The sequence below is a fragment of the Triticum urartu genome, chromosome 4 (assembly GCF_003073215.2).
Source record: "Triticum urartu cultivar G1812 chromosome 4, Tu2.1, whole genome shotgun sequence".
Taxonomy (NCBI): domain Eukaryota; kingdom Viridiplantae; phylum Streptophyta; class Magnoliopsida; order Poales; family Poaceae; genus Triticum; species Triticum urartu.
Genome location: NC_053025.1, coordinates 42,526,287 through 42,533,932, shown reverse-complemented (window position 1 = coordinate 42,533,932; position 7,646 = coordinate 42,526,287). Strand labels below are relative to the sequence as shown.

Sequence of the window (7,646 nt, the reverse complement as noted above, 5' to 3'; positions counted from 1 at the left end):
GCGTGTCTGGTTGAGGAGAGCGTGTGCGTGAGGGCTGCGTATGGAAGAAAATCCTATGCGACCCGGGTCGTATGCCCACGTCATAAGACTCTCTCGAAAGGAGGACACTTGACAAAAGCTTTTTAACGCAAGCAATTAATTTTTTAATTAATTTCAGCAACAAATCGCTAATCACGTTTCGTCCGTCCCACTCTATTCCCCACGCCTCCTAGTCTTTTCAGCTTCTACTCCTATTCATCTTCTCTGTCTCTTCCATCTCGCCGGCGACGAGGCCGCACCATGGCGCAGCCGGACGACGGCGACGAGGCACCAGAGCAATCAACATATATGGCAGCACATCCATCGGGACCTCCTCTGCCCACATCTCCACTCATGGTGAGTACAACCTTCTGCACGAGAAATTATATCCTTCTGAACCACGTTCGATTGATTTCAGTACTCTCGCAGCAGTCGCCGTGGAACATAGTTCCATCATGGACGAGCAGCGCAACAAGAAACGATCGGGAGTTTCAAGATGGAAATATGGCAGCCCATCCATCGGAACCTCCTCTACCCACACCTCCTCCACTGATGGTGAGTACAACTTGTTGCAAACAATATATAGTGAGCAGATTTAACACAAACATGTCTTTCTTCAGAAGCACGCATCTAAGTTTTGGTAAAGAACAGATTAATAGCATCAATCCTTTGTATAATTATTTATTTCTAAACCATGTTTGAATGATTACATTACCCTCGCAGCAATCGCAGAACACAATTCCACCAAGGATGAGCAGGACAGCAAGGAACGATCAGGATTTGCAAGATGAAAATATTGTTCCAAGAGTTGGAAAGACCTTTCAGTGTGAGGAAGAGGCATATCAGTTTTACAATTCTTATGCTCAAACCAAAGGATTCAGCATTAGAAAGTGCCACCTTAAGCATAGAGGAGATGGGACTTTAAGTTCTAGATATTTTGTTTGTAGCAAGGCAGGTGTGAAGCGCACTCATCTGACACATGTAGCCAAGAAAGAACAAGCTAATTCGAGAACTGATTGCATGGCTCGTGTTCAATTCAGCATCACTCGGGAGGGTATTTGGAATGTGCAGAAAGTCATGCTCGATCACAATCATCAGCTTGTAAGTCCAGATAAGAGGCACATGCTTAGATCACAGCGTCAACTCTTAGATGCCGATCGCCATATGATTAAGCAGATGAGGACATCGGGAATTAAACAAGCTGAAATATATGATTTCTGTTAGCTTTGGTATGGTAAAGATGCAGTACCCTTCTTGCAAATGGATTGCAACAATTTTTTACTAAGTGAGCGCTCAAAGTATTTGGAAACCAAAGATGCTCAAACATTAACAGAGTATCTAAAGAACAAGCAAGCTGAGGACCCTTCGTTTTTCTACACCATGCAACTAGATGATGATGATGACACAATAATGAATATCTTCTGGACCGATGGACAAGCTATCATGGATTACTCTGTCTTTGGAGATGCCATTTCCTTTGACACCACATTTTCAACAAATAAGTTTTAAATGCCATTCGCTCCGTTTATTGGTGTTAATCATCACAAACAGACTATTCTTTTTGGTGCAGCACTCTTATATAATGAAACTGCAGATACCTTTGAGTGGGTTTTTAGAACCTTCCTACAAGCTATGTCTGGTAAGCAGCCTGAAACAATATTCATCGATCAATGTGCTGCCATTATAAATGCTATTGGAAGGTTTTTCCGGAAACACGACATCGTCTTTGTTTATGGCATTTGTACCAGAATGCCGCTAAACATCTAAGCCATGTAATTAGCGACCATCCTTTGTTCCTTAAAGAATTCAAAAGATGTGTGTATGAAGATAGATCAGTGGCACATTTTGAGAATAGATGGCACGAGCTCTTGGTTAAGTACCAGATTGGGGGAAATTCTTGGATAAACAATCTGTACAAGTTGCGTGAGAAGTGGGCTACTATTTATCGTCGGGAGTCTTTTAGTGCAGACATGACATCAACACAAAGGAGTGAAGGAATGAACAATGTGTTCAAGAAAACTTTCCGCAAAAGATTATGCCTTTCAGAATTGATACAAGCATATGAGAAGTGCATTGCTCGTCTTCGCCGGAAAGAAAAATACGAAGACTACAAGTCACGCCATACCAACCCAGTACTCTGCCTACCTAGCCTACCTTTGTTGAAGACTGCAGCGGAATCATATACCAGGACGCTCTATTCCGAGTTCGAAGAAGAATTCAAGAAGCAATTTAGTTTGTCATGTATTTTGCTGAGCACTGATTACACAGTTAGCACTTACAAGTTGACATATTTTGAATACAAGAATGATGAAGCCATAGTGGCTTTTAATCCAACTACTTTGGAGATATGGTGTTCATGCAAGTTGTATTGCTGTATAGGTACGCAACATGCTTCCTCACTTCATTAATATGATAGCCTTTGAAATTACTTTCTAAAATAGTTTTGAATGTTGTAGGTATATTATGCAAGCACACTCATAAGGTTTTGACCTGCTGCAATATCATCACCCTGCCAAGTCAGTTCATATTGAACAGATGGACAAAACATGCAAAACAAGAAATTTTTACTTCCAAACCGAATACCGATGATAGCCTAGACTCTATGTTTGCACATACTTCTCGAAAAATGATGTCACTTGCATTGAAGTGTAAAACTTCGAAGGAGGTTCTTACATATCTGAACGTTGGTATTGATAAGTTGGCTTTGGAAGCACATGAATTACTTGGCAATCTAAACTTAGATGAGGATGATGATTCTGAAAGTTCCTCCGAAATGAATGAATATGTTGCCAAGACAATGGTGCCATTCAAAGCTCCTGAACGAATAAAAGGTCCAATGAAAAAAAGATCAAAAGATGTTCTAGAGGGAGCAAAGAAAGGGAAAAAGAAAGGTACATTTAATTCTTATGTGTGAATAAGTAGCAAAGTTTCACTTCTATTTCTTATATTCACATAATGTGCAGGAAAAGGTACAAACCATCCAGCAAAGGAGTCGGTGCTTGTTCCACCTACAATTGGCCCTTCAGAATTCGCCGGTGCCAGTACTATATGTCCGCCTGTAGCCATGGCATTTGGAGAGTGCCCACCAGTTTCTGTTCCACCTATTCAAGGAGAATTTACAAGATTATTGCTTAAGCTCATGGAGATGGCACAACATTGCCGGCTGCTCATCAATTAGATTTCAGCGAAGATGCTAGCACATCAAGGTTTCAGCAGTGACGTATGTATCATACGCTGATTCTTGTTGTTTCCTTAAAGCTAGTTAGCTGGGCATGTCAGCTAAATGGTGTTATTAGCTATGTGCTTGTGTTGTTACCTGAATATTGGTGAACAAATATTTTCAAACCTTGTGCATTTGTCTCTTTGGCAAAACTGGAATGTTCTATTCTCTTATTCTGTAGCTATACTCATCAGGATGGTCAATCTTATTTCTCTGAAAGTAATGACTATATGCAATCTTATTCTGTAGCTATATTCATCAGGATGGTCAATCCTAAAGTGCAGTCATATTTTGCAAAAGAGTCATGTACAAGCAACATTACACACAACAGCTTGTATTCTTGCCTTACAAAAAATCTCTTTTGTCAATTACCACGAATTTCTATTCACAGTGTACATCAAATTATTTTATACAACAGCAGCTCAATCACTGGCAAGATGTGCCAACTACAAAAAGTTGTACATGTATCAGTACCTCATCAAATCATTGACAAGATGAACAAACTACAGAATTTTGTACAAACTACAAAGTTCCTTCCTTTCGCACATTTATCCTTGGTCATCACTGGCAACATGAGCAGCTCAAATCGTTGGCAAGATGTACCCTTGGTCGTCACTGTTGGGGCTGTCTTCTTTGCACACTGTTAAGCCAGTCCAGCCGCGGGGGAGAGCACCGGGGGCGGCGGCCACAGCTGCGGCCGCGGCGAGCGAGCTCGAGAAGCGCCTCAGCCGCCGCGAGCGAGCTCGAGAAGCGCCTCAAGGGAGAGCAGCCGAGGCAGCGAGGGCGAAGGCGGCGGGGCGGCTCTGGCTGCCGCGGCGAGCGAGCGGAAGAAGATAAGGGGAATTGGGTTTTCGTGGTGGAGGTTAGGATTCAGGTTTTTTTAGTGAAACAGAGCATAAATGTCGGAGCTGACGTATGTGGTTCGCTTTGCCAAGTGTCCTCCTCTCGAGAGGGTCTCACAACGTGGGCGTACGACCCGGGTCGCATGGGATTTTCTTCCGCTACGTATTTTGGGTTTCCGTTTCTAAACCGGGATAACGTCTCTTGGGTTTGACATGGTGGCGAAGTGAGGGACGGGTTCGACGCCATCATCTACTAATTCTTTTCTTGACAAAACCTACGATCTATTCATCAGATATCATATAGCAGTGCAAAGAACACAAGAAGCAATAAAAATTACATACTTGTTTGTAGATCACCTAGCGACAACTACAAGCATTAGATTGAATCGAAGGCGTGCGGCGTGCCACCGTCATCACTCTTTTTCATCGGAGTTGGACAATCTTGTTGTAGTAGCCAGTCAGAAAGTCGTCGTCATATCTATCCCTAATAATAAAGCACGGATTGACTCCGTGGGTTCACCGTCACAATACGCTTCTTCACGAGAATTTACGCTTTCATATCCATTAATTTATTCTATTAAGTGAAAGAAAAAAACGATTCGACGGAAGCTCTCTCTCGCACGAGAACCAGAGACGCCCGGCGCTAGGGTTCCCTCCGCCACCGCGCCCCATCCCTCCGCTCCCAGCAACCCTCGCTACTCTCTCCCATCCCCTTGCAGTCGCCGTCGTAGTGCCCCGCCATTGGTCACGACGGAGACAGCTTCTGTCGCGCCGCTGGATCAACGGTGGCGGCTGGAGCTTGTCAAACGGCGCCGCTGGAGGTCAACGCGGCGACTCGAGTGGCTGGGGGTGGCGCGGCTGCTCGATGTAGAGCGGCGGGGGCGGCTGGATCGGCGGTGGCAGCTGGAGCTTGCAGAACGGCGGCGGCGGAGGCTGGAGCTTGTAGATCGGCGGGCCAACCTGAGCAACAGCTCCAAGGAGGACGCCACCAGGTGCCTGGTATGGCTGGGGGACCTCATCGACGCCAAGAAGTTGGCAGGCAGTGCTGCTGGCAGCGACACACTGCTCCTCCCTGTCGTTGGCGTGGTTACTGCAGGTACCACACAAATTAACCTTCCCCATAGTAATATTCGATCATTGTGAGTTTGCTGGAATTTGTACCACAAACATTGTCTGATAACATCAATCTGAATCTCTCAAGACAGGAAGAAAGAGAAAACATGATGAAAATTTGTTGCCGGTTTTAGCAGGCATGCTGGTGCTCACATGCTTATCCATTGTGATATGGGTTTGCAGGTCCAAAGACACAGTGTACTATGCTCATGCATATGTGACATAAACCAATTCTGCATTATGCTGCTCAATGCTCGCAAATACTGCAAAATTACTAGGCCTAGGAGATTTGAGCACTTGTGAAGGTTTTGGGACACGAAGCCCCATTGAAGGTTTTGAATTTTCAAAGCTTCAAAGATGTTGCAGCTGTGACAAACAATTTTCACCCATCATATATGATCGGACAAGGTGGTTTTGGCAACGTCCAATGTCGCCGCTGTGGAGTTCACTGGAAGAAGAACATCGGTCGAGCATTCCAATGTCGCCTCCGCCGAGTTCGCCACCGAGCCATCCAATGTCGCCTCTGCTGAGTTCACTGGAGGAAGAACATCCGCCGTCTGAACGTGCTACACCAGAGGTATGTATCAGCTTTTCCCAAATTAGTCCAACGTTGTGGTATGTATCAGCTTTTCCCAAATTAGGCCAACGTTGTTGGATATTGCTTCAATCAAAAACAATCTATCAAACCTGGGCATGTACTAATGTTTCCTGCACTTTTTCTCTTTAATCTGAGCATCCAATCTATGTAAGTCGGGTGTTGCCTGTGCATTATATTACTCCATTGTTTGCCAGTCCATGTTTGCTCTCTGTTTGATTCAAATCCATGACCAAATAAGTTCATGAACAATTTTCTGCTTGATCCCTGTTTGACTAAAGTCTTAAAGATTCATATTTAGTTACATTGGCTCAGTGATTCAGAATAATATTTGAGAAGCTTCTCTGTTGGTTGGCATCCCTGATGGCAGTTGTAGAAATGTAGCTAATAAGGAAAGAGTGCCTCATAATTCATTGGATGTAGATCAATAGGGTGTAAAAGACTTTGAGTTTCTAACTTTCACAAAATTTACATGTGTACTCCCTCCGTCCCATAATGTAAGACCATTTTGCAAGCTTAACAGTATGTTGTGGTTGGTCCTTAAACTTGAACAATAAGTGTGTCAATTGAGGTTCAGGCCATATTTAATTAGCAACTAATTATCCTGTGGTCCTTCGGCCCTAATATATCCACAGTCTGACCATTGGATTGAATATCCATCAGAAGATTGTAGCCTTTCCTGACTCCATGCCCTTTTCAAGTGGAGTTGCAGAAATGCAGAGTATGAATGGGGAAACGATCGTAGATGTCAACACCTACAGTATGGTTTATCTTGATAGAGATGCACTGGATTCTCAAGTAGTTTTAAATTTTTTTCTAGATAGCTCAACTAATTAAGCTTCTGCAATTCATGAAAAACAAAAAGGTGTCATGTCAGCTGCTCAAGCTAATCAAGTAACAAAAATAAAAGGGACCAGATGTCAGGTTCCATTAACCAAATGTTTCACATCTGTTAACCTGTATCTTGATTGAGATGCACTGGGTTCACAAGTAGTTTTAGTGTTTTTTCTAGATAGCTAACAAAAGAAAGGTGTTCTATCAGCTGATCAAGCTAATTAAGTAAAAAGAATTAAAGGGACCAGTAGTCAGGTTCCATTAACTAAATGTGTCACATCTATTAACCTGTACTCATAGTAGCCCACGTTGTTCAATATTGCTTGGAGATTTGCCCTTTTTTTACAAATCAAAATCAGTCTTTGTAACCTGGCGTTTACTAAAGTTGTATGCACTTTTTTCTGTTTAATCTGGGTGTCCAATCTCTGTAAGTTGGGGCATTGCTTGTATTTTATATTAGGCGTTACCTATAATTTATATTAGTACAACGTTTGTCAGTCTGTGTTTAATTCTCTGTTTGCTCCCTATGGACAAATAAGTTATTTTTCTCCCAGTTTGATTCAAGTCTGAAATATGCATAGATGCTACACTTAAGTCAGTAAATGAACAAAAAAGTAGGAATGATCTTTTAGTCAGTTTTGTGTCACCGAGTGAATCTGTGCTCGAGATTACAATTACTTTGATCAGAGAAATTAAGAAAAATATCTGGAATCATCATCACCCCTTAACCGATCCGGCGGCAGGATGTAGAAATCCAATCTACTTGGTGGAGACATATTGGCATGTGATACCGTCCAACTAATAGTTGTTATATGCTTTCCATTGTGTTTGAATTTTTTTCTCTTGCATTGCCTGGACTACCTAATAGAAGCTCCTGTCAGCTAATATTATTATGACTAGAGCGGCAGGCATGTCCATATTCGGTGCTGCCAGCGACAAGCAATACAGGATAGGTTTTGTAAGTGCTAACATGATAAATTAATAGGGATTATCTAATCTTTTTGTATTAAGGAGTTCTATACGT

At 42.7% G+C, this 7,646-nt stretch overlaps 1 long non-coding RNA gene across 1 annotated transcript; it reads left to right on the top strand.

The window, feature by feature from the left end:
- Positions 1-4,901: 4,901 nt before the first annotated feature.
- LOC125553491 lies at positions 4,902-5,873 on the top strand. The gene is made up of 2 exons (XR_007304079.1): positions 4,902-5,525; positions 5,602-5,873. It is a non-coding gene; the product is annotated as an uncharacterized LOC125553491 (long non-coding RNA).
- Positions 5,874-7,646: the final 1,773 nt, after the last annotated feature.